At 46.3% G+C, this 11200-nt stretch overlaps 1 pseudogene; it reads left to right on the top strand.

Moving 5' to 3' along the window:
- The first annotated feature begins 24 nt into the window (after nt 1–24).
- Nucleotides 25–7620, top strand: LOC129841863 (NADH dehydrogenase [ubiquinone] flavoprotein 1, mitochondrial-like; annotated as a pseudogene).
- The last annotated feature ends 3580 nt before the right edge of the window (nt 7621–11200 follow it).

The following is an 11200-nucleotide window of genomic DNA, read 5'->3' as shown; positions in this document are numbered from 1 at the left end:
ATCAACAACATAATTGATCATCTAATGGCAGCGTCAGGAAGGTGAATGGAGATTAGTGAGCTAGAACATTCTTAGCAGCACAAAATAGCAGCTAAATTAGCTCAACTAGGCTAATTTATCTGGACCAGCAACAGCAAGTGCGCTTTTTCTTATTTTTTTGGGCCAAATGTACATATAATAAGATGCCATTTGCTGCTTAAGATATCTTACAACTTTATTCAAGTATAGATTGTTAAATGAGCACTAGGGCAATAACTCAGTAGCTGGCTAACTGGACTAGCTAGTTTGCTCCAAAACAAAGTTCCCTTCGTTCTCTGTTCCAGGATGCTGACGCTATGTCGAATGCTAGGGAGCACAGGTGCGCACTCGGCCGCGGCGCAGCAGTGCGTCTCGCGTCACCTGGCCCAGCGCTACGGCACCGCAGCAAAGCAACAGGTAGCGTTCTCTCACCTAGTGTAGTTTAAACAATTTCTGTTTTCGAGACTAGGCTACAGCTGCCTAGGTCTCCATCTAGCCTATTATCGTTACATAAATTATTATATGTCTGTGTGTTTATCTAGGTTGCTAGGAGAATCCAAAGAAGACTACATTTTGGCCCTTGAGTGATCAAGACCGGATTTTCACAAATTTGTATGGCCGCCATGACTGGAGGTAGTAACATCCCAAACTTAACATCACTGTGTACATACACACTCTGGATACCATCAAATCTATGCACATACACACTCTTGCCCTCTTCTTCACCATCCATAAAGTGTCCTTTTCTCTTTGTCCCCTTCCCTCAACCTACCCGAGAATACATGATATGTGAAAACAATACATACATCAGGTACATAGGAATTATTAGGTGATAGGGGTCTATTTAAAACAGGCTCTATATTTCCCATTGTGTCCCCAGACTGAAGGGTGCTTTGCGTCGGGGGGACTGGTATAAGACTAAAGAGATCCTCCTGAAGGGGATAGACTGGATCCTGAATGAGGTCAAGGTGTCTGGTCTGAGAGGGAGAGGAGGAGCTGGCTTCCCTACCGGCATGAAGTGGGGCTTCATGAACAAACCCAGCGACGGCAGGTACGAAAGAGAGAGATTGTGTGTGGGTGTGTAGGTGTAGTTTATGCTTTCAGTACTAGATTCATTCTCTGATCCTTTGATTGGGTGGACAACATGTCAATTCATGCTGCAAGAGCTCTTATAGGTTGGAGGACATCCTCCGGAAGTTGTCATAATTACTGTGTAAGTCTATGGAAGGGGGTGAGAACCACGAGCCTCCTAGGTTTTGTATTGAAGTCAATGTGCCCAGAGGATGACAGAAACTAGCTGTCCTCCAGGTATGCCTTTGGCTCTACTCTACAGAGTGCTCTTGAGGCTACAGTAGACCTTCATTGCAAAACATTGTGTTTTAATCAATTATTTGGTAAGGTGAATATATTTAGTATAGTTGTATCTAAAAAGGACAACTTTTTAAATGTCTATTTACATTTTTCTGAAATTCACTGAGGACGATGGTCCTCTCCTTCCTCCCCTGAGGAGCCTCCACTGGTGTGTCACATACAGTATCTGTGTCTGTGTATCTCAGACCTAAGTACCGGGTAGTGAATGCAGATGAAGGAGAGCCAGGGACGTGTAAGGACAGAGAGATCATGCGTCACGACCCTCACAAGCTGGTGGAGGGCTGCCTGGTGGTTGGGAGGGCCATGGGAGCCCACGCCGCTTACATCTACATCAGAGGAGAGTTCTACAACGAGTCCTCCAATACACAGGTCAGAGTTCTACAACGAGTCCTCCAATACACAGGTCAGAGTTCTACAACGAGTCCTCCAATACACAGGTCAGAGTTCTACAACGAGTCCTCCAATACACAGGTCAGAGTCCTACAACGAGTCCTCCAATACACAGGTCAGAGTTCTACAACGAGTCCTCCAATACACAGGTCAGAGTCCTACAACGAGTCCTCCAATACACAGGTCAGAGTCCTACAACGAGTCCTCCAATACACAGGTCAGAGTTCTACAACGAGTCCTCCAATACACAGGTCAGAGTTCTACAACGAGTCCTCCAATACACAGGTCAGAGTCCTCCAATACACAGGTCAGAGTTCTACAACGAGTCCTCCAATACACAGGTCAGAGTTCTACAACGAGTCCTCCAATACACAGGTCAGAGTCCTCCAATACACAGGTCAGAGTTCTACAACGAGTCCTCCAATACACAGGTCAGAGTCCTACAACCAGTCCTCCAATACACAGGTCAGAGTCCTACAACGAGTCCTCCAATACACAGGTCAGAGTCCTCCAATACACAGGTCAGAGTTCTACAACGAGTCCTCCAATACACAGGTCAGAGTTCTACAACGAGTCCTCCAATACACAGGTCAGAGTTCTACAACGAGTCCTCCAATACACAGGTCAGAGTCCTCCAATACACAGGTCAGAGTTCTACAACGAGTCCTCCAATACACAGGTCAGAGTTCTACAACGAGTCCTCCAATACACAGGTCAGAGTCCTCCAATACACAGGTCAGAGTTCTACAACGAGTCCTCCAATACACAGGTCAGAGTCCTACAACCAGTCCTCCAATACACAGGTCAGAGTCCTACAACGAGTCCTCCAATACACAGGTCAGAGTCCTACAACCAGTCCTCCAATACACTGGTCAGAGTCCTACAACCAGTCCTCCAATACACAGGTCAGAGTCCTGCAACGAGTCCTCCAATACACAGGTCAGAGTTCTACAACGAGTCCTCCAATACACAGGTCAGAGTCCTACAACGAGTCCTCCAATACACAGGTCAGAGTCCTACAACGAGTCCTCCAATACACAGGTCAGAGTCCTACAACGAGTCCTCCAATACACAGGTCAGAGTCCTACAACGAGTCCTCCAATACACAGGTCAGAGTCCTACAACGAGTTAACCAATACACAGGTCAGACTACCTGCTTAGACTGGTTGGAGTCCGGTCCTCTCCTGTCTCCTCCACAAATGAGCACACACACACACTTACAGTATGTCCTGTCCTGTCCACCAGGTGGCGATAAACGAGGCGTATGCAGCAGGGGTTGATTGGCAAGAACGTGTGTGGCTCTGGGTACGACTTTGATGTGTTTGTGATGCGGGGGGCGGGAGCCTACATCTGTGGGGAGGAGACGGCCCTCATCGAGTCCCTGGAGGGCAAGCAGGGGAAACCCAGACTCAAACCACCCTTCCCCGCTGACATAGGTGAGGAAATTACCTACCACCTTTCGATTGACCTTAATCTCGACAAAAAAGAAACTTCCAAAATAATGATAATATAGTCTACCAAAACCCTAATGGAAAAACCACATGATTTCACATGTGAAAATGTGTAGTTTCATGTTATCACATGTTGCTTTACATGTTGTCACGTTATCACATTAACTTGGTTCATGTGTTTTTTTCCGTAAGGGAAGTGTACATTGCATTTCTGACCGTTTCTGTAGATTATACTGTGAAAATAAATGCTCTTCTTATTGACTTTCTCTCAATGTACCACCTTGTCTTTGGGTCTCCAGGGGTGTTCGGATGCCCAACAACAGTTGCTAATGTGGAGACGGTTGCCGTGGCGCCTGCTATCTGTCGTCGAGGTGGAGCGTGGTTTGCGAGCTTCGGGAGAGAGAGGAATGCTGGGACAAAGCTGTTCAACATCTCTGGTCACGTAAACACTCCGTGCACAGTAGAGGAAGAGATGTCCATTCCTCTCAGAGAACTCATAGACAGACACGCAGGTGTGTGTGTTCGTGTTAGTGTGACAAGTTTTCTAGTACTGTCTGTATTTGTGTTACTGTGTGTGTATCCCAGAGTGGGTTTGTGTATGAGTGTGTATATTATTGGTGCTGCTGATATTTGTGCACCTGACCCTTCCCTCGTCTCTGATTGGTTCAGGAGGTGTGAGAGGCGGCTGGGACAACCTACTGGGAGTGATCCCTGGAGGCTCCTCCACACCCATTATCCCTCGCTCTGTGTGTGATGATGTCATGATGGATTTTGATGACCTCGTCCGCGCAGAGTCCGCTCTGGGCACCGCCATCGGCATGGACAAATCTGTAAGAACGCACTCACACACTCTATTTACTTTATATTGATGAACATTATATTTAAGACAAATCAAACTAAACAAATAGTTTCATCTATTCCTCCAGACTGATGTAATCAGAGCCATCGCCCGTCTGGTTGAGTTCTATAAACATGAGAGCTGAGGCCAGTGCACCCCCTGCAGGGAAGGTAAGGAACTATACACTCAGTCTTGATAATTGAATGTCCACAGGTTTTGCTCCGACATAGCTTATTGCTCCAACATAAAACCCCATCCCACTTCTGATAATCTGATATCTGAGTGCCACAAAAATGACTGGGTGGATAAGTTGATCTCATCTCTCTCTCTCCCTATTTCGTTCTACCCCCCCGCGCCCCCCACCAGGAGTGGACTGGATGGATAAGATAATGTGGCGGTTTGTGCGTGGCGACGCGGCCAACTCAGAGATTGATATGATCTGGGAGCTGAGTAAACAGATCGAGGGCCATAACATCTGTGCCCTGGGGGACGGGGCTGCATGGCCTGTACAGGTGAGACTACTGGGGGTCGGAGCTGCATGGCCTGTACAGGTGAGACTACTGGGGGACGGGGCTGCATGGCCTGTACAGGTGAGACTACTGGGGGACGGAGCTGCATGGCCTGTACAGGTGAGACTACTGGGGGACGGGGCTGCATGGCCTGTACAGGTGAGACTACTGGGGGACGGAGCTGCATGGCCTGTACAGGTGAGACTACTGGGGGACGGAGCTGCATGACCTGTACAGGTGAGACTACTGGGGGACGGGGCTGCATGGCCTGTACAGGTGAGACTACTGGGGGTCGGAGCTGCATGACCTGTACAGGTGAGACTACTGGGGGACGGGGCTGCATGGCCTGTACAGGTGAGACTACTGGGGGTCGGAGCTGCATGGCCTGTACAGGTGAGACTACTGGGGGACGGGGCTGCATGGCCTGTACAGGTGAGACTACTGGGGGACGGAGCTGCATGGCCTGTACAGGTGAGACTACTGGGGGACGGGGCTGCATGGCCTGTACAGGTGAGACTACTGGGGGACGGGGCTGCATGGCCTGTACAGGTGAGACTACTGGGGGACGGGGCTGCATGGCCTGTACAGGTGAGACTACTGGGGGACGGAGCTGCATGGCCTGTACAGGTGAGACTACTGGGGGACGGAGCTGCATGACCTGTACAGGTGAGACTACTGGGGGATGGGGCTGCATGGCCTGTGACTACTTGGGTCAGAGGTTAGATAGAAACAAGTGAGACTACTAGGGTCAGGTTAGTTAGGAACAGGTGAGACTACTGGGGTCAGAGGTTAGACAGGTAAGATTACTGGGATCAAAGGATAGCTAGGTGAGACTATTGGAGTTGGAGAAACTGTTGAAGTAACACCCTGACCTCCTCTCCCTCCTCCTCCTCCGTCACTCCACCCTTCTCTTCCTTGTTTAGGGTCTGGTTCGCCACTTCCGTCCGGTCATGGAGAGCCGCATCTCGGAGTACCACAAGAAGAACCCTGCCAGGGAGGCTGACATTGAGATGATCTGAGCTGAGACAGATATCAGACTGAGACCTAACTCCCTGCTCCTAACATGCTGATCTTATCACTACTCACTTCAAATCATTTCCATTGCTCAATGACTGCTTCTGTTTTATTGCATATTTACTGTATGTTAATGAACCTAGGAGATGGGTTAGGGTTAGAGGTGGGATGAGCTAAAAAGGTTAGGATTAGGGGAAGATTTGGCTAACATGCTAAGTAGTTGCAAAGTAGCTACAAAGTAGTAAGTAGTTGCAAAGTTGCTAATTAGCTAAAATGCTAAAGTTGTCCGTGATGGGATTCAAACCGAAACCTTACAGTTGTTGCCTTAAGTAACCTATCTTATGTAACCATACCAAACGTAACATATACTAATTTGAGTGTCCCAGATTTACATTTACTGTGTTGCATCTACAGTCGTGGCCAAAAGTTTTGAGAATGACACAAATATTAATTTTCACAAAGTCTGCTGCCTCAGTTTGTATGATGGCAATTTGCATATACTCCAGAATGTTATGAAGAGTGATCAGATGAATTGCAATTAATTGCAAAGTCCCTCTTTGCCATGCAAATGAACTGAATCCCCCAAAAACATTTCCGCTGCATTTCAGCTCTGCCACAAAAGGACCAGCTGACATCATGTCAGTGATTCTCTCGTTAACACGTGTAAGTGCTGACGAGGACAAGGCTGGAGATCACTCTGTCATGCTGATTGAGTTCGAATAACAGACTGGAAGCTTCAAAAGGAGGGTGGTGCTTGGAATCATTGTTCTTCCTCTGTCAACCATGTTACCTGCAAGGAAACACATGCCGTCATCATTGCTTTGCACAAAAAGGGCTTCACAAGCAAGGATATTGCTGCCAGTAAGATTGCACCTAAATCAACCATTTATCGGATCATCAAGAACTTCAAGGAGAGTGGTTCAATTGTTGTGACGAAGGCTTCAGGGCGCCCAAGAAAGTCCAGAAAGCGCCAGGACCGTCTCCTAAAGTTGATTCAGCTGCGGGATCAGGGCACCACCAGTACAGAGCTTGCTCAGGAATGGCAGCAGGCAGGTGTGAGTGTATCTGCACGCACAGTGAGGCGAAGACTTTTGGAAGATGGCCTGGTGTCAAGAAGGGCAGCAAAGAAGCCACTTCTCTCCAGGAAAAACATCAGGGACAGACTGATTTTCTGCAAAAGGTACAGGGATTGTACTGCTGAGGACTGGGGTAAAGTCATTTTCTCTGATGAATCCCCTTTCTGATTGTTTGGGGCATCCGGAAAAAAGCTTGTCCGGAGAAGACAAGGTGAGCGCTACCATCAGTCCTGTGTCATGCCAACAGTAAAGCATCCTGAGACCATTCATGTGTGGGGTTGCTTCTCAGCCAAGGGTGTGGGCTCACTCACAATTTTGCCTAAGAACACAGCCATGAATAAAGAATGGTACCAACACAAACTCCGAAGGCAACTTCTCCCAACCATCCAGGAACAGTTTGTAGATGAACAATGCCTTTTCCAGTGATAACAGTGATAACTAAGTGGCTCGGTGAACAAAACATCGATATTTTGGGTCCATGGCCAGGAAACTCCCCAGACCTTAATCCCATTGAGAACTTGTGATCAATCCTCAAGAGGCGGGTGGACAAACAAAAACCCACAAGTTCTGACAAACTCCAAGCATTGATTATGCAAGAATGAGCTGCCATCAGTCAGGATGTGGCCCAGAAGTTAATTGACAGCATGCCAGGGTGGATTGCAGACGCCTTGAAAAAGAAGGGTCAACACTGCAAATATTGACTCTTTGCATCAATTTCATGTAATTGTCAACAAAAGCCTTTGACACTTATGAAATGCTTGTAATTATACTTCAGTATTCCATAGTAACATCTGACAAAAATATCTAAAGAGACTGAAGCAGCAAACTTTGTGGAAAGTAATATTTGTGTCATTCTCAAAACTTTTGGCCACGATTGTAGTCTATGAGACCAGTTTGATATTTTCCTATCTCTAGAGTACGTGCATTCTCTGTCTTCAGCTCCTCCACCTGGCTCTCACTGGCTGTCACTCTGGCCTCCATTCCTAGAATGATGTAAAAAGATACAAATAAACTGTTGATGAAAAAACACCACTTAGTTATTTGTTAATTACAGTAATCAAATAACATAAGTTACAGATGTCTCAGGTTACCTGCATTTTCTCTCTCCAGTTCCTCCACCTTGTTCTTGTGGAAGTGCAGTTCAATCTTAGTGACACTCAGTTCCACACTCACATCTTTCTGCAGCTCCTCCACCTCTCCTTTCAGCTCCTTCACCTGGCCTCTCACTGGCACTCAGTCTGGCCTCCAAACCTGCAATAACATGGAGAGGCTTTTTAATCCATACTGAATAAAACATGTGCAATCCAATCCACTGCAAACATACACTGAAATTCAAATTAATATCACCTGTTTTCTCTCTATTCAGCCCCTCCACCTCTCTCTCACTGGCTGTCACTCTGACCCCCATGATTGACAGTTCTGCTGCTTGGACTGGAATTCTAATCAAAATGTGTAGAGATTTTGATCTGATACAAATCAATTTATAGTAACTAGATCCTTTTCAGTACTGCAAATAATGCATTACCTGTATTTTCACTCTCCAGTGATCCTCCACGTGGCTCTCATTAGCTGTCACTCTGGCCGCCATGTTTCCCAGCTCCACTCTCTGTTTCACCACCATGTCTCTCAGCCGCTTCAGCTCAGGCCAGATGTCAGGGCTAGACCCAGGTTGTTTCTAAGCACCACATGCAGGTAGAGGTAGAAACATAATGAGTGAGCATGATGAGATTAAGAGTTTTATTACTAAACGCTATATATCCATTTTAGGAAATGTTGGTAAATCAGATTTTATTGTTTAAAGAGATTATGCAAGAGGTTGGTGTGTTTTTTCACTCTCTTATCGGGGCATGAGGTTGTTCAATGACAGACATGTAATTGTTTAAAATCTATCACTTGATGGTTTCATTTGAGAGAGGCAAGTAATTGTTTTTTTGCTAAATGCTATACAGTACTGTATATCCACCTCATTCTCATAGAAATAAGTAGTACTGGTTTTACACAGTCAAATGTATCAAATACAAATATATTTTTATTTTATTTATTTATTTCACCTTTATTTAACCAGGTAGGCTAGTTGAGAACAAGTTCTCATTCACAACTGCGACCTGGCCAAGATAAAGCACAGCAGTTCGACACATACAACAACACAGAGTTACACATGGAATAAACAGACATACAGTCAATAATACAGTAGAAAAATAGAAATATATATACAGCATGTGCAAATGAGGTAAGATAAGGGAGGTAAGGCAATAAATAGGTCATGGTGGTGAAGTAATTACAATATACCAATTAGACACTGGAATGGTAGATGTGCAGAAGATTAATGTACAAGTAGACATACTGGGGTGCAAAGAAGCAAGATAAATAAATAAGTACAGTATGGGGATGAGGTAGTTGGATTGGCTGTTTACAGATGGTGTATGTACAGGTGCAGTGATCTGTGAGCTGCTCTGACAGCTGGTGCTTAAGCTAGTGAGGAAGATATGGGTCTCCAGCGTCAGTGATTTTTGCAGTTCGTTCCGGTCATTGGCAGCAGAGAACTGGAAGGAAAGGCTGCCAAAGCAGGAATTGGCTTTGGAGGTGACCAGTGAGATATACCTTCTGCAGCGCGTGCTACGGGTGGGTGTTGCTATGGTGAACAGTGAGCTGAGATAAGGCGGTGCTTTACCTAGCAGAGACTTGTAGACTTTATGAAGAAAAGTAAAAAGCATACATTTGTGACATCAATATTATTATAATTTTTTTAATGATTCTGTCACGGCCGTTGAATGAAGTGGACCAAGGTGCAGCGTGGTAGCGTACATTTTCCCTTTATTTATTATGTGATGACACAGAACAAAACAATAAACACTACAAAACAAACCGTGAAGCTTAAGGCTATGTGTCACAAACAAAGTAAACTTCCCACGAAGACAGGTGGGAAAAAAGGCTACCTAAGTATGGTTCTCAATCAGAGACAACGATAGACAGCTGTCCCTGATTGAGAACCCTATCATAGAAATAAAAATAATAGAACGAAATAACACAGAATACCAACCCCAAATCACACCCTGACCAAACCAAATAGAGACATAAAAAGGATCTCTAAGGTCAGGGTGTGACAGATTCAATACAAGAGAGAGAATATAGTAGACGGTTGCTGTCAAAAAGTGATGTATGTGTTTTTCTGTGTCCTTTGGTTGAACTCTGGATGTTCTCAGGATATTTACTGTGTCATTAGGTAACCTTACCCCAGGTGGTAAGGATAGGTAACAACACATCGCCACGCTGATCGTTAACACAGGGGCCTCTCAATGGTGCGTGCTCAGCCCCCTCCTGTACTCCCTGTTCACTCATGACTGCACGGCCAGGCACGACTCCAACCCCATCATTAAATTTGACGATGACACAACATTGGTAGGCCTGATCACCGACAACAACGAGACAGCCTATAGGGAGGAGGTCAGAGACCTGTCTGTGTGGTGCCAGGACAACAACCTCTCCCTCAACGTGATCAAGACAAAGGAGATGATTGTGGACTACTGGAAAAAGAGGACCGAGCACGCCCCCATTCTCATCGATGGGGCTGTAGTGGAGCAGGTTGAGAGCCTCAAGTTCCTTGGTGTCCACATCACCAACAAATGAACATGGTCCAAGCACAAATGAACATGGTCCAAGCACCATGACAGTTGTGAAGTGGGCACGACAAACCCTAAATCCCCCTCAGGAGACTGAAAAGATTTGGCATGGTTCCTCAGATCCTCAAAAGGTTCTACAGCCACACCATCGAGAGCATCCTGACTGGATGCATCACTGCCTGGTATGGCAACTGCTCGGGCTCCGACCGCAAGGCACTACAGAGGGTAGTGCGTACGGCCCAGTACATCACTGGGGCCAAGCTTCCTGCCATCTAGGACCTCTATACCAGGCGGTGTCAGAGGAAGGGCCTGAAAACTGTCAAAGACTCCAGCCACCATAGTCATAGACTGTTCTCTCTGCTACCACACGGCAAGCGGTACCGGAGCGCCAAGTCTAGGTCCAAGAGGCTTCTAAACAGCTTCTATCCCCAAGCCATGACTCCTGAACATCTAGTCAAATGGCTACCCAGACTATTCACATTGCCCCCCCCCCTCCCTGCTACTCTCTGCTACACTCTTAATTAACTCTACCTACATTTACCTACTACCTCAACTAACCGGTGCCCCCGCACACTCACTCTGTACCGGCACCCCCCTGTATATAGCCTCCACATTGACTCTGTACCGCACCCCCCTGCATATAGCCTCCACATTGACTCTGTACCGCACCCCCCTGTATATAGCCTCCACATTGACTCTGTACCGCACCCCCCTGTATATAGCCTCCACATTGACTCTGTACCGCACCCCCCTGTATATATATTTTTTTTTACTGTTTACTGCTCCTCTTTAATTACTTGTTGCTTTTATCTCTTATTCTTATCCATATTTTTTGAAACTGCACTGTCGGTTAGGGGCTCGTAAGTAAGCATTTCACTGGAAGGTCTATAGATGTTGTATTCGGCGCATGTGA

This window comes from Salvelinus fontinalis, unplaced genomic scaffold, assembly GCF_029448725.1.
Source record: "Salvelinus fontinalis isolate EN_2023a unplaced genomic scaffold, ASM2944872v1 scaffold_0002, whole genome shotgun sequence".
NCBI lineage: Eukaryota > Metazoa > Chordata > Actinopteri > Salmoniformes > Salmonidae > Salvelinus > Salvelinus fontinalis.
The sequence above is the reverse complement of the archived record's forward strand: the minus strand, read 5'-3'. Positions and strand labels throughout refer to the sequence as shown.